We start from the raw sequence: 24,108 nt of genomic DNA, 5'->3' as shown, positions 1-24,108 counted from the left end.
CGCGGCAACTCGAGAAAAACCATGAGACTTCCCCGTCGCCGCGAGATGAGACCTGATTCCCCTGCACTGCGTGCAGAGCAATTCCGTGTTGCACATCACACGTGAAAGGAGCCTTGATTTCCTTGATGGCACTCCAGAGAAACCCCAAGAACACTGTTTCAAGGTTGAGGGATCCTGAGGTCACTGTAGCAACACGAAAGAGCTCCGTGGACCAAAAATCAACTCGAGATGAGAGGTTAGTCCCTGGCTTCGACTCCAGAGGAATACCACCTTACCACAAGCACCTCAAGAGAAGGCTTCTCTCAGCTCTAGGTATGTGAGAGGGACCCTGATTTTGCGGCCTCAAGTGGAATGGACACCGCGATGCCCTGACTCGAAATAAGGCCGGATATTCCTGCAGTGACTTGAATGCAGGCTCGTCTTGCATCTCGCAAGACGAAAGGATGTCTGAATCCCCTGTGGAGACTTCAGAGAAAGATCTAGTTCCCCACCTCATCACGACCGGAGGCCTCACATCCTTTGAAAACTCCAGAGGTATGCGGAGATCAGTGCCTCCAAAGGAGACGATGCCTGACTCCTCGTGAAACTTGATAGGAGTCCCAGGATTCCTGTGGCACATGGAAAGGGATCCTTGGTCTCCCGCCTCAGCTGGAGAGGCGTCCCAATTTCCCTGCCAAGCCTCGAAGAGAATCCCGAGTTGTCCCTCGCAACTAGGCAGGAGTCCTGACTTCGCTGAACAAACATGTGGCTGGAAGGGCCATCCCTGTTATAACTCGAGAATATACCCCAGGGTCCCGCCGCAACTCGGGAAAAACCATGAGACTTCCCCCTCGCCCCGAGATGAGGCTCGATTCTCCTGCACTGCATGCAGAGCTATTCCGTGTTGCACATCAAACATGAAAGAAGCCTTGATTTCCTTGACGGCACTCCAGAGAAACCCCAAGAACACTGTTTCACGGCTAGAGGGATCCTGAGGTTACTGTAGCAATACGAAAGAGCTCCGTGGACCAAAAATCAACTCGAGATGAGACGTTAGTCCCTGGCTTCGACTCCAGAGGAATAGCACCTTACCACAAGCACTTCAAGAGGAGGCTTCTCTCAGCTCTAGGTATGTGAAAGGGTCCCTGATTTTGCGGACTCAAGTGGAATGTACACTGCGATGCCCTGACGCGAAATAAGGCCGGATATCCCTGCAGTGAATTGAATGCAGGCTCGTCATGCATCTACCAAGATGAAAGGATGTCTGAATCCCCTGTGGAGATCACAGAGAAAGACCTACTTCCCCACCTCATCGCGACCGGAGGCCTCACATCCTTTGAAAACTCCAGGGGTACGCGGAGATCAGTGCCTCCACAGGAGACGATGCCTGACTCCTCATGAAACTTGTTAGGGGTCCCAGGATTCCTGTGGCACGTGGAAAGGGACCCTTGGTCTCCCGCCTCAGCTGGAGAGGCGTCCCAATTGCTCTGCCAAGCCTCGAGCAGAATCCCGAGTTGTCCCTCGCAACTAGGCAGGAGTCCTGACGTCGATGAACAAAGACGTGGCTGGAAGGGCCATCCCCGTCGTAACTCGAGAATATACCCCAGGTTTCCGCCGCAACTCGAGAAAATCCATGAGACTTCCCCCTCGCCGCGAGATGAGGCACGATTCCCCTGCACTGCGTGCAGAGCAATTCCGTCTTGCACATCACACATGAAAGGAGCCTTGATTTCCTTGATGGCACTCCAGAGAAACCCCAAGAACACTGTTTCAAGGCTAGCGGGATCCTGAGGTCACTGTAGCAACACGAAAGAGTTCCGTGGACCAAAAATCAACTCGAGATGAGAGGCTAGTCCCTGGCTTCGACTCCAGAGGAATACCACCTTAACAGAAGCACCTCAAGAGGAGGCTTCTCTCAGCTCTAGGTATGTGAGAGGGACCCTGAGTTTGCGGCCTCAAGTGGAATGGACACCGCGATGCCCTGACTCGAAATAAGGTCGGATATCCCTGCAGTGACTTGAATGCAGGCTCGTCTTGCATCTCCCAAGACGAAAGGATGTCTGAATCCCCTGTGGAGACCTCAGAGAAAGATCTAGTTCCCCACCTCATCGCGACCGGAGGCCTCACATCCTTTGAAGACTCCAGAGGTACGCGGAGATCAGTGCCTCCAAAGGAGACGATGCCTGACTCCTCGTGAAACTTGATGGGAGTCCCAGGATTCCTGTGGCACGTGGAAAGGGACCCTTGGTCTCCCGCCTCAGCTGCAGAGGCGGCCCAATTGCCCTGCCAAGCCTCGAGGAGAATCTCGAGTTGTCCCTCGCAACTAGGCAGGAGTCCTGCCATCGCTGAACTAACACGTGTGTGGAAGGGCCATCCCCGTCATAACTCGAGAATATACCCCAGGTTCCCGCCGCAACTGGAGAAAAACCATGAGACTTCCCCCTCGCCGCGAGATGAGGCTCGATTCTCCTGCACTGCATGCAGAGCCATTCCGTGTTGCACATCAAACATGAAAGGAGCCTTGATTTCCTTTATGGCACTCCAGAGAAACCCCAAGAACACTGTTTCAAGGCTAGAGGGATCCTGAGGTCACTGTAGCAACACGAAAGAGCTCCATGGACCAAAAATCAACTCGAGATGAGAGGTTAGTCCCTGGCTTCGACTCCAGAGGAATGCCACCTTACCACAAGCACCTCAAGAGGAGGCTTCTCTCAGCTCTAGCTATGTGCTGAGTTTGCGGCCTCAAGTGGAATGGACACCGCGATGCCCTGACTCGAAATAAGGCCGGATATCCCTGCAGTGACTTGAATGCAGGCTCGTCTTGCATCTCCCAAGACGAAAGGATGTCTGAATCCCCTGTGGAGACCACAGTAAAAGACCTAGTTCCCCACCTCTAATTGACCGGAGGCCTCACATCCTTTGAAAACTCCAGAGGTACGCGGAGATCAGTGCCTCCAAAGGAGACGATGCCTGACTCCTCGTGAAAATTGATTGGAGTCCCAGGATTCCTGTGGCACGTGGAAAGGGACCCTTGGTCTCCCGCCTCAGTTGGAGAGGCGTCCAATTGCCCTGCCAAGCCTCGAGGAGAATCCCGAGTTGTCCCTCGCAACTAGGCAGGAGTCCTGACGTCGCTGAACAAACACGTGGTTGGAAGGGCCATCCCCGTCGTAACTCGAGAATATACCCCAGGGTCCCGCCGCAAGTCGAGGAAAACCATGAGACTTCCCCCTCGCCGCGAGATGAGGCCCGATTCCCCTGCACTGCATGCAGAGCAATTGAGTGTTGCACATCAAACATGAAAGGAGCCTTGATTTCCTTGATGGCACTCCAGAGAAACCCCAAGAACACTGTTTCAAGGCTAGCGGGATCCTGAGGTCACTGTAGCCACACGAAAGAGTTCCGTGGACCAAAAATCAACTCGAGATGAGAGGTTAGTCCCTGGCTTCGACTCCAGAGGAATAACACCTTAACAGAAGCACCTCAAGAGGAGCTTCTCTCAGCTCTAGGTATGTGAGAGGGACCCTGAGTTTGCGGCCTCAAGTGGAATGGACACCGCGATGCCCTGACTCGAAATAAGGCCGGATATCCCTGCAGTGACTTGAATGCAGGCTCGTCTTGGATCTCCCAAGACGAAAGGATGTCTGAATCCCCTGTGGAGACCTCAGAGAAAGATCTAGTTCCCCACCTCATCGCGACCGGAGGCCTCACATCCTTTGAAAACTCCAGAGGTACGCGGAGATCAGTGCCTCCAAAGGAGACGATGCCTGACTCCTCGTGAAACTTGATAGGAGTCCCAGGATTCCTGTGGCACGTGGAAAGGGACCCTTGGTCTCCCGCCTCAGCTGGAGAGGCGTCCCAATTGCTCTGCCAAGCCTCGAGCAGAATTCCGAGTTGTCCCTCGCAACTAGGCAAAAGTCCTGATGTCGATGAACAAACACGTGGGTGGAAGGGCCATCCCCGTCGTAACTCGTGAATATACCCCAGGTTCCCGCCGCAACTCGAGAAAAACCATGAGACTTCCCCCTCGCCGCGAGATGAGGGCCGATTCCCCTGCACTGTGTGCAGAGCAATTCCGTGTTGCACTTCACACATGAAAGGAGCCTTAATTTCCTTGATGGCACTCCAGAGAAACCCCAAGAACACTGTTTCAAGGCTAGAGGGATCCTGAGGTCACTGTAGCAACACAAAAGAGCTCCGTGGACCAAAAATCAACTCGAGATGAGAGGTTAGTCCCTGGCTTCGACTCCAGAGGAATACCACCTTACCACAAGCACCTCAAGAGGAGGCTTCTCTCAGCTCTAGGTATGTGAGAGGGACCCTGAGTTTGCGACCTCAAGTGGAATGGACACCGCGATGCCCTGACTCGAAATAAGGCTGGATATCCCTGCAGTGACTTGAATGCCGGCTCGTCTTGCATCTCCCAAGACGAAAGGATGTCTGAATCCCCTGTGGAGACCACAGAGAAAGACCTAGTTCCCTACCTCATCGCGACCGGAGGCCTCACATCCTTTGAAAACTTCAGAGGTACGCGGAGATCAGTGCCTCCAAAGGAGACGATGCCTGACTCCTCGTGAAACTTGGTAGGAGACCCAGGATTCCTGTGGCACGTGGAAAGGGACCGTTGGTCTCCCGCCTCAGCTGGAGAGGCGTCCCAATTGCCCTGCCAAGGCTCGAGGAGAATCTCGAGTTGTACCTCGCAACTAGGCAGGAGTCCTGACGTCGCTGAACAAACACGTGGGTGGAAGGGCCATCCCCGTCGTAACTCGAGAATATACCCCAAGGTCCCGCCGCAAGTCGAGAAAAACCATGAGACTTCCCCCTCGCCGCTAGAAGAGGGTCGATTCTCCTGCACTGCGTGCAGAGCAATTCCGTGTTGCACATCACACATGAAAGGAGCCTTGATTTCCTTGATGGCACTCCAGAGAAACCCCAAGAACACTGTTTCAAGGCTAGAGGGATCCTGAGGTCACTGTAGTAACACGAAAGAGCTCCTTGGACCAAAAATCAACTCGAGATGAGAGGTTAGTCCCTGGCTTCGACTCCAGAGGAATACCACCTTACAACAAGCACCTCAAGAGGAGGCTTCTCTCAGCTCTAGGTATGTGAGAGGGACCCTGAGTTTGCGGCCTCAATTGGAATGGACACTGCGATGCCCTGACTCGAAATAAGGCCGGATATCCCTGCAGTGACTTGAATGCAGGCTCGTCTTGCATCTCCCAAGACGAAAGGATGTCTGAATCCCCTGTGGAGACCACAGAGAAAGACCTAGTTCCCCACCTCATGGCGACCGGAGGCCTCACATGCTTTGAAAACTCCAGAGGTACGCGGAGATCAGTGCCTCCAAAGGAGACGATGCCTGACTCCTCGTGAAACTTGATAGGAGTCCCAGGATTCCTGTGGCACGTGGAAAGGGACCCTTGGTCTCCCGCCTCAGCTGGAGAGGCGTCCCAATTGCCCTGCCAAGCCTCGAGGAGAATCCCGAGTTGTCCCTCGCAACTAGGCAGGAGTCCTGACGTCGCTGAACAAACAACTGGGTGGAAGGGCCATCCCCTTCGTAACTCGAGAATATACCCCAGGTTCCCGCCGCAACTCGAGAAAAACCATGAGACTTCCCCCTCGCCGCGAGATGAGGCCCGATTCCCCTGCACTGCGTGCAGAGCAATTCCGTGTTGCACATCACACATGAAAGGAGCCTTGATTTCCTTGATGGCACTCCAGAGAAACCCCAAGAACACTGTTTCAAGGCTAGAGGGATCCTGAGGTCACTGTAGCAACACGAAAGAGCTCCGTGGACCAAAAATCAACTCGAGATGAGAGGTTAGTCCCTGGCTTCGACTCCAGAGGAATACCACCTTACCACAAGCACCTCAAGAGGAGGCTTCTCTCAGCTCTAGCTATGTGAGAGGGACCCTGAGTTTGCGGCCTCAAGTGGAATGGACACCGCGATGCCCTGACTCAAAATAAGGCCGGATATCCCTGCAGTGACTTGAATGCAGGCTCGTCTTGCATCTCCCAAAACGAAAGGATGTCTGAATCCCCTGTGGAGACCACAGAGAAAGACCTAGTTCCCCATCTCATCGCGATCGGAGGCCTCACATCCTTTGAAAACCCCAAAGGAACGCGGAGATCAGTGCCTCCAAAGGAAATGATGCCTGACTGCTCATGAAACTTGATAGGAGTCCCAGGATTCCTGTGACACGTGGAAAGGGACCCTTGGTCTCCCGCCTCAGCTAGAGAGGCGTCCCAATTGCCCTGCCAAGCCTCGAGGAGAATCCCGAGTTGTCCCTCGCAACTAGGCAGGAGACCTGACGTCGCTGAACAAACACGTGGGTGGAAGGGCCATCCCCGTCGTAACTCGAGAAAAACCATGAGACTTCCCCCTCGCCGCGAGATGAGGACCGATTCCCGTGCACTGCATGCAGAGCAGTTCCGTGTTGCACATCACACATGAAAGGAGCATTTATTTTCTTGATGGCACTCCAGAGAAACCCCAAGAACACTGTTTCAAGGCTAGAGGGATCCTGAGGTCACTGTAGCAAAACGAAAGAGCTCCGTGGACCAAAAATCAACTCGAGATGAGAGGTTAGTCCCTGGCTTCGACTCCAGAGGAATACCACCTTACCACAAGCACCTCAAGAGGAGGCTTCTCTCAGCTCTAGCTATGTGAGAGGGACCCTGAGTTTGCGGCCTCAAGTGGAATGGACACCGCGATGCCCTGACTCGAAATAAGGCCGGATATCCCTGCAGTGACTTGAATGCAGGCTCGTCTTGCATCTCCCAAGATGAAAGGATGTCTGAATCCCCTGTGGAGACCACAGAGAAAGACCTAGTTTCCCATCTCATCGCGATCGGAGGCCTCACATCCTTTGAAAACCCCAGAGGAACGCGGAGATCAGTGCCTCCAAAGGAAACGATGCCTGACTCCTCATGAAACTTGATAGGAGTCCCAGGATTCCTGTGGCACGTGGAAAGGGACCCTTGGTCTCCCGCCTCAGCTGGAGAGGCATCCCAATTGCCCTGCCAAGCCTCGAGGAGAATCCCGAGTTGTCCCTCGCAACTAGGCAGGAGTCCTGACGTCGCTGAACAAACACGTATGTGGAAGGACCATTCCCGTCGTAACTCGAGAATATACCCCAGGTTCCCGCCGCAACTCGAGAAAAACCATGAGACTTCCCCCTCGCCGCGAGATGAGGCCCGATTCCCCTGCACTGCGTGCAGAGCAATTCCGTGTTCCACATCACATATGAAAGGAGCCTTGATTTCCTTGATGGCAGTCCAGAGAAACCCCAAGAACACTGTATCAAGGCTAGAGGGATCCTGAGGTCACTGTAGCAACAAGAAAGAGCTCCATGGACCAAAAAGCAACTCGAGATGAGAGGTTAGTCCCTGGCTTCGACTCCAGAGGAATACCTCCTTACCACAAGCACCTCAAGAGGAGGCTTCTCTCAGCTCTAGGTATGTGAGAGGGACCCTGATTTTGCGGCCTCAAGTGGAATGGAGACCGCGATGCACTGACGTGAAATAAGGCCGGATATCCCTGCAGTGACTTGAATGCAGGCTCGTCTTGCAGCTCCCAAGACGAAAGGATGTTTGAATCCCCTGTGGAGACCACAGAGAAAGACCTAGTTCCCCAACTCATCGCGACCGGAGGCCTCACATCCTTTGAAAACTCCAGAGGTACGCGTAGATCAGTGCCTCAAAAGGAGACGATGCCTGACTCCTCGTGAAACTTGATAGGAGTCCCAGGATTCCTGTGGCACGTGGAAAGGGACACTTGGTCTCCCGCCTCAGCTGGAGAGGCGTCCCAATTGCCCTGCCAAGCCTCGAGGAGAATCCCGAGTTGTCCCTCGCAACTAGGCAGGAGTCCTGACGTCGCTGAACAAACACGTGGGTGGAAGGGCCATCCCCGTCGTAACTCGAGAATATACCCCAGGTTCCCGCCGCAACTCCAGGAAAACCATGAGACTTCCCCCTCGCCGAGAGATGAGGCCCGATTTCCCTGCACTGCGTGCAGAGCAATTCCGTGTTGCACATCACACATGAAAGGAGCCTTGATTTCCTTGATGGCACTCCAGAGAAAACCCAAGAACACTGTTTGAAGGCTAGAGGGATCCTGAGGTCACTGTAGCAACACGAAAGAGCTCCGTGGACCAAAAATCAACTCGAGATGAGAGGTTAGTCCCTGGCTTCGACTCCAGAGGAATACCACCTTACCACAAGCACCTCAAGAGGAGGCTTCTCTCAGCTCTAGGTATGTGAGAGGGACCCTGAGTTTGCGGCCTCAAGTGGAATGGACAGCACGATGCCCTGACTCGAAATAAGGCCGGATATCCCTGCAGTGACTTGAATGCAGGCTCGTCTTGCATCTCCCAAGACGAAAGGATGTCTGAATCCCCTGTGGAGACCACAGAGAAAGACCTAGTTCCCCACCTCATTGCGACCGGAGGCCTCACATCCTTTGAAAACTCCAGAGGTACGCGGAGGTCAGTGCCTCCAAAGGAGACGATGCCTGACGCCTCGTGAAACTTGATAGGAGTCCCAGGATTCCTGTGGCACGTGGAAAGGGACCCTTGGTCTCCCGCCTCAGCTGGAGAGGCGTCCCAATTGCCCTGCCAAGCCTCGAGGAGAATCCCGAGTTGTCCCTCGCAACTAGGCAGGAGTCCTGACGTCGCTGAACAAACACGTGGGTGGAAGGGCCATCCCCGTCGTAACTCGAGAATATACCCCAGGTTCCCGCCGCTACTGGAGAAAAACCATGAGACTTCCCTCTCGCCGCGAGATGAGGCCGGATTCCCCTGCACTGCGTGCAGAGCAATTCCGTGTTGCACATCACACATGAAAGGAGCCTTGATTTCCTTGATGGCACTCCAGAGAAACCCCAAGAACACTGTTTCAAGGCTAGAGGGATCCTGACGTCACTGTAGCAACACGGAAGAGCTCCGTGGACCAAAAATCAGCTCGAGATGAGAGGTTAGTCCGTGGCTTCGACTCCAGAGGAATACCACCTTACCACAAGAACCTCAAGTGGAGGCTTCTCTCAGCTCTAAGTATGTGAGAGGGACCCTCATTTTGCGGCCTCAAGTGGAATGGACACCGCGATGCACTGACGTGAAATAAGGCCGGATATCCCTGCAGTGACTTGAATGCAGGCTCGTCTTGCATCTCCCAAGATGAAAGGATGTCTGAATCCCCTGTGGAGACCACAGAGAAAGACCTAGTTCCCCACCTCATCGCGACCGGAGGCCTCACATCCTTTGAAAACTCCAGAGGTACGCGGAGATCAGTGCCTCCAAAGGAGACGATGCCTGACTCCTCGTGAAACTTTATAGGAGTCCCAGGATTCCTGTGGCACATGGAAAGGGACCCTTGGTCTCCCGCCTCAGCTGGAGAGGCGTCCCAATTGCCCTGCCAAGCCTCGAGGAGAATCCCGAGTTGTCCCTCGCAACTAGGCAGGAGTCCTGACGTCGCTGAACAAACACGTGGGTGGAAGGGCCATCCACGTCGTAACTCGAGAAAAACCATGAGACTTCCCCCTCGCCGCGAGATGAGGACCGATTCCCGTGCACTGCATGCAGAGCAGTTCCGTGTTGCACATCACACATGAAAGGAGCATTTATTTTCTTGATGGCACTCCAGAGAAACCCCAAGAACACTGTTTCAAGGCTAGAGGGATCCTGAGGTCACTGTAGCAACACGAAAGAGCTCCGTGTACCAAAAATCAACTCGAGATGAGAGGTTAGTCCCTGGCTTCGACTCCAGAGGAATACCACCTTACCACAAGCACCTCAAGAGGAGGCTTCTCTCAGCTCTAGCTATGTGAGAGGGACCCTGAGTTTGCGGCCTCAAATGGAATGGACACCGCGATGCCCTGACTCGAAATAAGGCCGGATATCCCTGCAGTGACTTGAATGCAGGCTCGTCTTGCATCTCCCAAGACGAAAGGATGTCTGAATCCCCTGTGGAGACCACAGAGAAAGACCTAGTTCCCCACCTCATCGCGACCGGAGGCCTCACATCATTTGAAAACTCCAGAGGTACGCGGAGATCAGTGCCTCCAAAGGAGACGATGCCTGACTCCTCGTGAAACTTGATAGGAGCCCAGGATTCCTGTGGCACGTGGAAAGGGACACTTGGTCTCCCGCCTCAGCTGGAGAGGCGTCCCAATTGCCCTGCCAAGCCTCGAAGAGAATCCCGAGTTGTCCCTCGCAACTAGGCAGGAGTCCTGACGTCGCTGACCAAACACGTGTGTGGAAGGGCAATCCTCGTCGTAACTCGAGAATATACCGCAGGTTCCCGCCGCAACTCCAGAAAAAATATGAGACTTCCACCTCGCAGCGAGATGAGGCCCGATTCCCCTGCACTGCGTGCAGAGCAATTCCGTGTTGCACATCACACATGAAAGGAGCCTTGATTTCCTTGGTGGCACTCCGGAGAAACCCCAAGAACACTGTTTCAAGTCTAGAGGGATCCTGAGGTCACTTTAGCAACACGAAAGAGCTCCGTGGACCAAAAATCAACTCGAGATGAGAGGTTAGTCCCTGGCTTCGACTCCAGAGGAATACCACCTTACCACAAGCACCTCAAGAGGAGGCTTCTCTCAGCTCTAGGTATGTGAGAGGGACCCTGAGTTTGCGGCCTCAAGTGGAATGGACACCGCGATGCCCTGACGCGAAATAAGGCCGGATATCCCTGCAGTGACTTGAATGCAGGCTCGTCTTGCATCTCCCAAGACGAAAGGATGTCTGAATCCCCTGTGGAGACCACAGAGAAAGACCTAGATCCCCACCTCATCGCGACCGGAGGCCTCACATCCTTTGAAAACTCCAGAGGTACGCGGAGATCAGTGCCTCCAAAGGAGACGATGCCTGACTCCTCGTGAAACTTGATAGGAGTCCCAGGATTCCTGTGGCACGTGGAAAGGGACCCTTGGTCTCCCGCCTCAGCTGGAGAGGCGTCCCAATTGCCCTGCCAAGCCTCGAGGAGAATCCCGAGTTGTCCCTCGCAACTAGGCAGGAGTCCTGGGTCGCTGAACAAACACGTGTGTGGAAGGGCCATCCCCGTCGTAACTCGAGAATATACCCCAGGTTCCCGCCGCAACTCGAGAAAAACCATGAGACTTCCCCCTCGCCGCGAGATGAGGCCCGATTCCCCTGCACTGCGTGCAGAGCAATTCCGTGTTGCACATCACACATGAAAGGAGCCTTGATTTCCTTGATGGCACTCCAGAGAAACCCCAAGAACACTGTATCAAGGCTAGAGGGATCCTGAGGTCACTGTAGCAACACGAAAGAGCTCCGTGGACCAAGAATCAACTCGAGATGAGAGTTTAGTCCCTGGCTTCGACTCCAGAGGAATACCACCTTACCACAAGCACCTCAAGAGGAGGCTTCTCTCAGCTCTAGGTATGTGAGAGGGACCCTGATTTTGCGGCCTCAAGTGGAATGGACACCGCGATGCACTGACGTGAAATAAGGCCGGATATCCCTGCAGTGACTTGAATGCAGGCTCGTCTTGCATCTCCCAAAACGAAAGGATGTCTGAATCCCCTGTGGAGACCACAGAGAAAGACCTAGTTCCCCACCTCATCGCGATCGGAGGCCTCAATCCTTTGAAAACCCCAGAGGAACGCGGAGATCAGTGCCTCCAAAGGAGACGATGCCTGACTCCTCGTGAAACTTGATAGGAGCCCAGGATTCCTGTGGCACGTGGAAAGGGACACTTGGTCTCCCGCCTCAGCTGGAGAGGCGTCCCAATTGCCCTGCCAAGCCTCGAGGAGAATCCTGAGTTGTCCCTCGCAACTAGGCAGGAGTCCTGACGTCGCTGAGCAAACACGTGTGTGGAAGGGCAATCCTCGTCGTAACTCGAGAATATACCCCAGGTTCCCGCCGCAACTCGAGAAAAACCATGAGACTTCCACCTCGCAGCGAGATGAGGCCCGATTCCCCTGCACTGCGTGCAGAGCAATTCCATGTTGCACATCACACATGAAAGGAGCCTTGATTTCCTTGGTGGCACGCCGGAGAAACCCCAAGAACACTGTTTCAAGTCTAGAGGGATCCTGAGGTCACTGTAGCAACACGAAAGAGCTCCGTGGACCAAAAATCAACTCGAGATGAGAGGTTAGTCCCTGGCTTCGACTCCAGAGGAATACCACCTTACCACAAGCACCTCAAGAGGAGGCTTCTCTCAGCTCTAGCTATGTGAGAGGGACCCTGAGTTTGCGGCCTCAAGTGGAATGGACACCGCGATGCCCTGACTCGAAATAAGGCCGGATATCCCTGCAGTGACTTGAATGCAGGCTCGTCTTGCATCTCCCAAAACGAAAGGATGTCTGAATCCCCTGTGGAGACCACAGAGAAAGACCTAGTTTCCCATCTCATCGCGATCGGAGGCCTCACATCCTTTGAAAACCCCAGAGGAACGCGGAGATCAGTGCCTCCAAAGGAAACGATGCCTGACTGCTCATGAAACTTGATAGGAGTCCCAGGATTCCTGTGGCACGTGGAAAGGGACCCTTGGTCTCCCGCCTCAGCTGGAGAGGCATCCCAATTGCCCTGCCAAGCCTCGAGGAGAATCCCGAGTTGTCCCTCGCAACTAGGCAGGAGTCCTGACGTCGCTGAACAAACACGTGTGTGGAAGGACCATTCCCGTCGTAACTCGAGAATATACCCCAGGTTCCCGCCGCAACTCGAGAAAAACCATGAGACTTCCCCCTCGCCGCGAGATGAGGCCGGATTCCCCTGCACTGCGTGCAGAACAATTCCGTGTTGCACATCACACATGAAAGGAGCCTTGATTTCCTTGATGGCACTCCAGAGAAACCCCAAGAACACTGTTTCAAGGCTAGAGGGATCCTGACGTCACTGTAGCAACACGAAAGAGCTCCGTGGACCAAAAATCAGCTCGAGATGAGAGGTTAGTCCCTGGCTTCGACTCCAGAGGAATACCACCTTACCACAAGAACCTCAAGTGGAGGCTTCTCTCAGCTCTAGGTATGTGAGAGGGACCCTGATTTTGCGGCCTCAAGTGGAATGGAGACCGCGATGCACTGACGCGAAATAAGGCCGGATATCCCTGCAGTGACTTGAATGCAGGCTCGTCTTGCATCTCCCAAGACGAAAGGATGTCTGAATCCCCTGTGCAGACCACAGAGAAAGACCTAGTTCCCCACCTCATCGCGACCGGAGGCCTCACATCCTTTGAAAACTCCAGAGGTACGCGGAGATCAGTGCCTCCAAAGGAGACGATGCCTGACTCCTCGTGAAACTTGATAGGAGTCCCAGGATTCCTGTGGCACGTGGAAAGGGACCCTTGGTCTCCCGCCTCAGCTGGAGAGGCGTCCCAATTGCCCTGCCAAGCCTAGAGGAGAATCCCGAGTTGTCCCTCGCAACTAGGCAGGAGTCCTGGGCCGCTGAACAAACACGTGGGTGGAAGGGCCATCCCCGTTGTAACTCGAGAATATACCCCAGGTTCCCGCCCCAACTCGAGAAAAACCATGAGACTTCCCCCTCACCGCGAGATGAGGCCCGATTCCCCTGCACTGCGTGCAGAGCAATTCCGTGTTGCACATCACACATGAAAGGAGCCTTGATTTCCTTGATGGCACTCCAGAGAAACCCCAAGAACACTGTTTCAAGGCTAGAGGGATCCAGACGTCACTGTAGCAACACGAAAGAGCTCCCTGGACCAAAAATCAACTCGAGATGAGAGGTTAGTCCCTGGCTTCGACTCCAGAGGAATACCACCTTACCACAAGCACCTCAAGAGGAGGCTTCTCTCAGCTCTAGGTATGTGAGAGGGACCCTGATTTTGCGGCCTCAAGTGGAATGGACACCGCGATGCACTGACGTGAAATAAGGCCGGATATCCCTGCAGTGACTTGAATGCAGGCTCGTCTTGCATCTCCCAAAACGAAAGGATGTCTGAATCCCCTGTGGAGACCACAGAGACAGACCTAGTTTCCCATCTCATCGCGATCGGAGGCCTCAATCCTTTGAAAACCCCAGAGGAACGCGGAGATCAGTGCCTCCAAAGGAGACGATGCCTGACTCCTCGTGAAACTTGATAGGAGCCCAGGATTCCTGTGGCACGTGGAAAGGGACACTTGGTCTCCCGCCTCAGCTGGAGAGGCGTCCCAATTGCCCTGCCAAGCCTCGAGGAGAATCCTGAGTTGTCCCTCGCAACTAGGCAGGAGTCCTGACTTCGCTGACCAAACACGTGTGTGGAAGGGCAATCCTCGTCGTAACTCGAGAATATACCCCAGGTTCCCGCCGCAACTCGAGAAAAACCATGAGACTTCCACCTCGCAGCGAGATGAGGCCGGATTCCCCTGCACTGCGTGCAGAGCAATTCCGTGTTGCACATCACACATGAAAGGAGCCTTGATTTCCTTGGTGGCACGCCGGAGAAACCCCAAGAACACTGTTTCAAGTCTAGAGGGATCCTGAGGTCACTGTAGCAACACGAAAGAGCTCCGTGGACCAAAAATCAACTCGAGATGAGAGGTTAGTCCCTGGCTTCGACTCCAGAGGAATACCACCTTACCACAAGCACCTCAAGAGGAGGCTTCTCTCAGCTCTAGGTATGTGAGAGGGACCCTGAGTTTGCGGCCTCAAGTGGAATGGACAACGCGATGCCCTGACTCGAAATAAGGCCGGATATCCCTGCAGTGACTTGAATGCAGGCTCGTCTTGCATCTCCCAAAACGAAAGGATGTCTGAATCCCCTGTGGAGACCACAGAGAAAGACCTAGTTTCCCATCTCATCGCGATCGGAGGCCTCACATCCTTTGAAAACCCCAGAGGAACGCGGAGATCAGTGCCTCCAAAGGAAACGATGCCTGACTCCTCATGAAACTTGATAGGAGTCCCAGGATTCCTGTGGCACGTGGAAAGGGACCCTTGGTCTCCCGCCTCAGCTGGAGAGGCATCCCAATTGCCCTGCCAAGCCTCGAGGAGAATCCCGAGTTGTCCCTCGCAACTAGGCAGAAGTCCTGGGCCGCTGAACAAACACGTGGGTGGAAGGGCCATCCCCGTTGTAACTCGAGAATATACCCCAGGTTCCCACCCCAACTCGAGAAAAACCATGAGACTTCCCCCTCACTGCGAGATGAGGCCCGATTCCCCTGCACTGCGTGCAGAGCAATTCCGTGTTGCACATCACACATGAAAGGAGCCTTGATTTCCTTGATGGCACTCCAGAGAAACCCCAAGAACACTGTTTCAAGGCTAGAGGGATCCAGACGTCACTGTAGCAACACGAAAGAGCTCCGTGGACCAAAAATCAACTCGAGATGAGAGGTTAGTCCCTGGCTTCGACTCCAGAGGAATACCACCTTACCACAAGCACCTCAAGAGGAGGCTTCTCTCAGCTCTAGCTATGTGAGAGGGACCCTGAGTTTGCGGCCTCAAGTGGAATGGACACCGCGATGCCCTGACTCGAAATAAGGCCGGATATCCCTGCAGTGACTTGAATGCAGGCTCGTCTTGCATCTCCCAAGATGAAAGGATGTCTGAATCCCCTGTGGAGACCACAGAGAAAGACCTAGTTCCCCATCTCAACGCGATCGGAGGCCTCACATCCTTTGAAAACCCCAGAGGAACGCGGAGATCAGTGCCTCCAAAGGAAACGATGCCTGACTGCTCATGAAACTTGATAGGAGTCCCAGGATTCCTGTGGCACGTGGAAAGGGACCCTTGGTCTCCCGCCTCAGCTAGAGAGGCGTCCCAATTGCCCTGCCAAGCCTCGAGGAGAATCCCGAGTTGTCCCTCGCAACTAGGCAGGAGTCCTGACGTCGCTGAACAAACACGTGGGTGGAAGGGCCATCCCCGTCGTAACTCGAGAAAAACCATGAGACTTCCCCCTCGCCACGAGATGAGGACTGATTCCCGTGCACTGCATGCAGAGCAGTTCCGTGTTGCACATCACACATGAAAGGAGCATTTATTTTCTTGATGGCACCCCAGAGAAACCCCAAGAACACTGTTTCAAGGCTAGAGGGATCCTGAGGTCACTGTAGCAACACGAAAGAGCTCCGTGGACCAAAAATCAACTCGAGATGAGAGGTTAGTCCCTGGCTTCGACTCCAGAGGAATACCACCTTACCACAAGCACCTCAAGAGGAGGCTTCTCTCAGCTCTAGCTATGTGAGAGGGACCCTGAGTTTGCGGCCTCAAGTGGAATGGACACCGCGATGCCCTGACTCGAAATAAGGCCGGATATCCCTGCAGTGACTTGAATGCAGGCTCGTCTTGCATCTCCCAAAACGAAAGGATGTCTGAATCCCCTGTGGAGACCACAGAGAAAGACCTAGTTTCCCATCTCATCCCGATCGGAGGCCTCACATCCTTTGAAAACCCCAGAGGAACGCGGAGATCAGTGCCTCCAAAGGAAACGATGCCTGACTCCTCATGAAACTTGATAGGAGTCCCAGGATTCCTGTGGCACGTGGAAAGGGACCCTTGGTCTCCCGCCTCATCTGGAGAGGCATCCCAATTGCCCTGCCAAGCCTCGAGGAGAATCCCGAGTTGTCCCTCGCAACTAGGCAGGAGTCCTGACGTCGCTGAACAAACACGTGTGTGGAAGGACCATTCCCGTCGTAACTCGAGAATATACCCCAGGTTCCCGCCGCAACTGGAGAAAAACCATGAGACTTCCCCCTCGCCGCGAGATGAGGCCCGATTCCCCTGCACTGTGTGCAGAGCAATTCCGTGTTGCACATCACATATGAAAGGAGCCTTGATTTCCTTGATGGCACTCCAGAGAAACCCCAAGAACACTGTATCAAGGCTAGAGGGATCCTGAGGTCACTGTAGCAACAAGAAAGAGCTCCGTGGACCAAAAATCAACTCGAGATGAGAGGTTAGTCCCTGGCTTCGACTCCAGAGGAATACCACCTTACCACAAGCACCTCAAGAGGAGGCTTCTCTCAGCTCTAGGTATGTGAGAGGGACCCTGATTTTGCGGCCTCAAGTGGAATGGAGACCGCGATGCACTGACGTGAAATAAGGCCGGATATCCCTGCAGTCACTTGAATGCAGGCTCGTCTTGCATCTCCCAAGACGAAAGGATGTCTGAATCCCCTGTGGAGACCACAGAGAAAGACCTAGTTCCCCAACTCATCGCGACCGGAGGCCTCACATCCTTTGAAAACTCCAGAGGTACGCGTAGATCAGTGCCTCCAAAGGAGACGATGCCTGACTCCTCGTGAAACTTGATAGGAGTCCCAGGATTCCTGTGGCACGTGGAAAGGGACCTTTGGTCTCCCGCCTCAGCTGGAGAGGCGTCCCAATTGCCCTGCCAAGCCTCGAGGAGAATCCCGAGTTGTCCCTCGCAACTAGGCAGGAGTCCTGACGTCGCTGAACAAACACGTGTGTGGAAGGGCCATCCCCGTCGTAACTCGAGAATATACCCCAGGTTCCCGCCGCAACTCCAGAAAAACCATGAGACTTCCCCCTCGCCGAGAGATGAGGCCCGATTCCCCTGCACTGCATGCAGAGCAATTCCGTGTTGCACATCACACATGAAAGGAGCCTTGATTTCCTTGATGGCACTCCAGAGAAAACCCAAGAACACTGTTTCAAGGCTAGAGGGATCCTGAGGTCACTGTAGCAACACGAAAGAGCTCCGTGGACCAAAAATCAACTCGAGATGAGAGGTTAGTCCCTGGCTTCGACTCCAGAGGAATACCACCTAACCACAAGCACCTCAAGAGGAGGCTTCTCTCAGCTCTAGGTATGTGAGAGGGACCCTGAGTTTGCGGCCTCAAGTGGAATGGACAGCACGATGCCCTGACTCGAAATAAGGCCGGATATCCCTGCAGTGACTTGAATGCAGGCTCGTCTTGCATCTCCCAAGACGAAAGGATGTCTGAATCCCCTGTGGAGACCACAGAGAAAGACCTAGTTCCCCACCTCATTGCGACCGGAGGCCTCACATCCTTTGAAAACTCCAGAGGTACGCGGAGGTCAGTGCCTCCAAAGGAGACGATGCCTGACTCCTCGTGAAACTTGATAGGAGTCCCAGGATTCCTGTGGCACGTGGAAAGGGACCCTTGGTCTCCCGCCTCAGCTGGAGAGGCGTCCCAATTGCCCTGCCAAGCCTCGAGGAGAATCCCGAGTTGTCCCTCGCAACTAGCCAGGAGTACTGACGTCGCTGAAGAAACACGTGTGTGGAAGGGCCATCCCCGTCGTAACTCGAGAATATACCCCAGGTTCCCGCCCCAACTCGAGAAAAACCATGAGACTTCCCCCTCGCCGCGAGATGAGGCCCGATTCCCCTGCACTGCGTGCAGAGCAATTCCGTGTTGCACATCACACATGAAAGGAGCCTTGATTTCCTTGATGGCACTCCAGAGAAACCCCAAGAACACTGTTTCAAGGCTAGAGGGATCCAGACGTCACTGTAGCAACACGAAAGAGCTCCGTGGACCAAAAATCAACTCGAGATGAGAGGTTAGTCCCTGGCTTCGACTCCAGAGGAATACCACCTTACCACAAGCACCTCAAGAGGAGGCTTCTCTCAGCTCTAGCTATGTGAGAGGGACCCTGAGTTTGCAGCCTCAAGTGGAATGGACACCGCGATGCCCTGACTCGAAATAAGGCCGGATATCCCTGCAGTGACTTGAATGCAGGCTCGTCTTGCATCTCCCAAAACGAAAGGATGTCTGAATCCCCTGTGGAGACCACAGAGAAAGACCTAGTTCCCCATCTCATCGCGATCGGAGGCCTCACATCCTTTGAAAACCCCAGAGGAACGCGGAGATCAGTGCCTCAAAAGGAAACGATGCCTGACTGCTCATGAAACTTGATAGGAGTCCCAGGATTCCTGTGGCACGTGGAAAGGGACCCTTGGTCTCCCACCTCAGCTAGAGAGGCGTCCCAATTGCCCTTCCAAGCCTCGAGGAGAATCCCGAGTTGTCCCTCGCAACTAGGCAGGAGTCCTGACGTCGCTGAACAAACACGTGTGTGGAAGGACCATTCCCGTCGTAACTCGAGAATATACCCCAGGTTCCCGCCGCAACTCCAGAAAAACCATGAGACTTCCCCCTCGCCGAGAGATGAGGCCCGATTCCCCTGCACTGCGTGCAGAGCAATTCCGTGTTGCACATCACACATGAAAGGAGCCTTGATTTCCTTGATGGCACTCCAGAGAAACCCCAAGAACACTGTTTCTAGGCTAGAGGGATCCTGAGGTCACTGTAGCAACACGAAAGAGCTCCGTGGACAAAAAATCAACTCGAGATGAGAGGTTAGTCCCTGTCTTCGACTCCAGAGGAATACCACCTAACCACAAGCACCTCAAGAGGAGGCTTCTCTCAGCTCTAGGTATGTGAGAGGGACCCTGAGTTTGCGGCCTCTAGTGGAATGGACAGCACGATGCCCTGACTCGAAATAAGGCCGGATATCCCTGCAGTGACTTGAAGGCAGGCTCGTCTTGCATCTCCCAAGACGAAAGGATGTCTGAATCCCCTGTGTAGACCACAGAGAAAGACCTAGTTCCCCACCTCATTGCGACCGGAGGCCTCACATCCTTTGAAAACTCCAGAGGTACGCGGAGGTCAGTGCCTCCAAAGGAGACGATGCCTGACACCTCGTGAAACTTGATAGGAGTCCCAGGATTCCTGTGGCACGTGGAAAGGGACCCTTGGTCTCCCGCCTCAGCTGGAGAGGCGTCCCAATTGCCCTGCCAAGCCTCGAGGAGAATCCCGAGTTGTCCCTCGCAACTAGGCAGGAGTCCTGACGTCGCTGAACAAACACGTGGGTGGAAGGGCCATCCCCGTCGTAACTCGAGAATATACCCCAGGTTCCCGCCGCAACTGGAGAAAAACCATGAGACTTCCCCCTCGCCGCGAGATGAGGCCCGATTCCCCTGCACTGCGTGCAGAGCAATTCCGTGTTGCACATCACACATGAAAGGAGCCTTGATTTCCTTGATGGCACTCCAGAGAAACCCCAAGAACACTGTTTCAAGGCTAGAGGGATCCTGACGTCACTGTAGCAACACGAAAGGGCTCCGTGGACCAAAAATCAACTCGAGATGAGAGTTTAGTCCCTGGCTTCGACTCCAGAGGAATACCACCTTACCACAATCACCTCAAGAGGAGGCTTCTCTCAGCTCTAGGTATGTGAGAGGGACCCTGATTTTGCGGCCTCAAGTGGAATGGACACCGAGATGCACTGACGTGAAATAAGGCTGGATATCCCTGCAGTGACTTGAATGCAGGCTCGTCTTGCATCTCCCAAGACGAAAGGATGTCTGAATCCCCTGTGGAGACCACAGAGAAAGACCTAGTTCCCCACCTCATCGCGACCGGAGGCCTCACATCCTTTGAAAACTCCAGAGGTACGCGGAGATCAGTGCCTCCAAAGGAGACGATGCCTGACTCCTCGTGAAACTTGATAGGAGCCCAGGATTCCTGTGGCACGTGGAAAGGGACACTTGGTCTCCCGCCTCAGCTGGAGAGGCGTCCCAATTGCCCTGCCAAGCCTCGAGGAGAATCCCGAGTTGTCCCTCGCAACTAGGCAGGAGTCCTGACGTCGCTGACCAAACACGTGTGTGGAAGGGCAATCCTCGTCGTAACTCGAGAATATACCCCAGGTTCCCGCCGCAACTCCAGAAAAAATATGAGACTTCCACCTCGCAGCGAGATGAGGCCCGATTCCCCTGCACTGCGTGCAGAGCAATTCCGTGTTGCACATCACACATGAAAGGAGCCTTGATTTCCTTGATGGCACTCCAGAGAAACCCCAAGAACACTGTATCAAGGCTAGAGGCATCCTGAGGTCACTGTAGCAACACGAAAGTGCTCCGTGGACCAAAAATCAACTCGAGATGAGAGTTTAATCCCTGGCTTCGACTCCAGAGGAATACCACCTTACCACAAGCACCTCAAGAGGAGGCTTCTCTCAGCTCTAGCTATGTGAGAGGGACCCTGAGTTTGCGGCCTCAAGTGGAATGGACACCGCGATGCCCTGACTCGAAATAAGGCCGGATATCCCTGCAGTGACTTGAATGCAGGCTCGTCTTGCATCTCCCAAGACGAAAGGATGTCTGAATCCCCTGTGGAGGCCACAGAGAAAGAACTAGGTCCCCACCTCATCGCGACCGGAGGCCTCATATCCTTTGAAAACTCCAGAGGTATGCGGAGATCAGTGCCTCCAAAGGAGACGATGTCTGACTCCTCGTGAAACTTGATAGGAGTCCCAGGATTCCTGTGACACGTGGAAAGGGACCCTTGGTCTCCCGCCTCAGCTGGAGAGGCGTCCCAATTGCCCTGCCAAGCCTCAGGGGAATCCCGAGTTGTCCCTCGCAACTAGGCAGGAGTCCTGCCGTCGCTGAACAAACACGTGTGTGGAAGGGCCATCCCCGTCGTAACTCGAGAATATACCCCAGGTTCCCGCCGCAACTCCAGAAAAACCATGAGACATCCCCCTCGCCGCGAGATGAGGCCCGATTCCACTGCACTGCGTGCAGAGCAATTCCGTGGTGCACATCACACATGAAAGGAGCCTTGATTTCCTTGATGGCACTCCAGAGAAACCCCAAGAACACTGTTTCAAGGCTAGAGGGATCCTGAGGTCACTGTAGCAACACGAAAGAGCTCCGTGGACCAAGAATCAACTCGAGATGAGAGGTTAGTCCCTGGCTTCGACTTCAGAGCAATACCACCTTATCACAGGCACCTCAAGAGGAGGCTTCTCTCAGCTCTAGCTATGTGAGAGGGACCCTGAGTTTGCGGCCTCAAGTGGAATGGATACCACGATGCCGTGACTCGATATAAGGCGGGATATCCCTGAAGTGACTTGAATGCAGGCTCGTCTTGCATCTCCAAAGACGAAAGGATGTCTGAATCCCCTGTGGAGACCACAGAGAAAGACCTAGTTCCCCACCTCATCGCGACCGGAGGCCTCACATCCTTTGAAAACTCCAGAGGTACGCGGAGATCAGTGCCTCCAAAGGAGACGATGCCTGACTCCTCGTGAAACTTGATAGGAGTCCCAGGATTCCTGTGGCACGTGGAAAGGGACCCTTGGTCTCCCGCCTCAGCTGGAGAGACATCCCAATTGACCTGCCAAGCCTCGAGGAGAATCCCGAGTTGTCCCTCGCAACTAGGCAGGAGTCCTGACGTCGCTGAACAAACACGTGGGTGGAAGGGCCATCCCCGTCGTAACTCGAGAATATACCCCAGGTTCCCACAGCAACTCGAGAAAAACCATGAGACTTCCCCCTCGCCGCAAAATGAGGCCCGATACCCTGCACTGCGTGCAGAGCAATTCCCTGTTGCACATCACACATGAAAGGAGCCTTGATTTCCTTGATGGCACTCCAGAGAAACCCCAAGAACACTGTTTCAAGACTAGAGGGAAACTTAGGTCACTGTAGCAACATGAAAGAGCTCCGTGGACCAAGAATCAACTCGAGATGAGAGGTTAGTCCCTGGCTTCGACTCCAGAGGAATACCACCTTACCACAAGCACCTCAAGAGGAGGCTTCTCTCAGCTCTAGGTATGTGAGAGGGACAATGATTTTGCGGCCTCAAGTGGAATGGACACCGCGATGCCCTGACTCGAAATAAGGCCGGATATCCCTGCAGTGACTTGAATGCAGGCTCGTCTTGCATCTCCCAAGATGAAAGGATGTCTGAATCCCCTGTGGAGACCACAGAGAAAGACCTATTTCCCCACCTCATCGCGATCCGAGGCTTCAGATCTTTTGAAAACTCAAGAGGTACGCGAAGATCAGTGCCTCCAAAGGAGACGATGCCTGACTCCTCGTGAAACTTGACAGGAGTCCCAGGATTCCTGTGGCACTTGGAAAGGAACCCTTGGTCTCCCGCCTCAGCTGGAGAGGCGTCCCAATTGCCCTGCCAAGACTCGAGGAGAATCCCGAGTTGTCCCTCGCAACTAGGAAGGAGTACTTACTTGGCTGAACAAACACGTGTGTGGAAGGGCCATCCCCGTCGTAACTCGAGAATATACCCCAGGTTCCCGCCGCAACTCGAGAAAAACCATGAGACTTCCCCCTCGCCGCGAGATGAGGCCTGATTCCCCTGCACTGCGTGCAGAGCAATTCCGTGTTGCACATCACACATGAAAGGAGCCTTGATTTCCTTGATGGCACTCCAGAGAAACCCCAAGAACACTGTTTCAAGGCTAGAGGGATCCAGAGGTCACTGTAGCAACACGAAAGAGCTCCGTGGACCAAGAATCAACTCGAGATGAGAGGTTAGTCCCTGGCTTCGACTGCAGAGGAATATCACCTTACCACAAGCAAGTCAAGAGGAGGCTTCTCTCAGCTCTAGGTATGGGATAGGGACCCTGAGTTTGCGGCCTCAAGTGGAATGGACACCGCGATGCCCTGACTCGAAATCAGGCCGGATATCCCTGCAGTGACTTGAATGCAGGCTCGTCTTGCATCTCCCAAGACGAAAGGATGTCTGAATCCCCTGTGGAGACCACAGAGAAAGACCTAGTTTCCCACCTCATCGCGACCGGAGACCTCACATCCTTTGAAAACTCCAGAGGTACGCGGAGATCAGTGCATCCAAAGGAGACGATGCCTGACTCCTCGTGAAACTTGATAGGGGTCCCAGGATTCCTGTGGCACGTGGAAAGGGACCCTTGGTCTCCCGCCTCAGCTGGAGAGGCGTCCCAATTGCCCTGCCAAGCCTCGAGGAGAATCCCGAGTTGTCCCTCGCAACTAGGCAGGAGTCCTGCCGTCGCTGAACAAACACGTGTGTGGAAGGGCCATCCCCGTCGTAACTCGAGAATATACCCCAGGTTCCCGCCGCAACTCCAGAAAAACCATGAGACTTCCCCCTCGCCGCGAGATGAGGCCCGATTCCCCTGCACTGCGTGCAGAGCAATTCCGTGTTGCACATCACACATGAAAGGAGCCTTGATTTCCTTGATGGCACTCCAGAGAAACCCCAAGAACACTGTTTCAAGGCTAGAGGGATCCTGAGGTCACTGTAGCAACACGAAAGAGCTCCGTGGACCAAAAATCAACTCGAGATGAGAGGTTAGTCCCTGGCTTCGACTTCAGAGCAATACCACCTTATCACAGGCACCTCAAGAGGAGGCTTCTCTCAGCTCTAGCTATGTGAGAGGGACCCTGAGTTTGCGGCCT

The sequence above is a fragment of the Cervus elaphus genome, chromosome 10, assembly GCF_910594005.1.
Source record: "Cervus elaphus chromosome 10, mCerEla1.1, whole genome shotgun sequence".
NCBI lineage: Eukaryota > Metazoa > Chordata > Mammalia > Artiodactyla > Cervidae > Cervus > Cervus elaphus.
The sequence above is the reverse complement of the archived record's forward strand: the minus strand, read 5'-3'. Positions refer to the sequence as shown.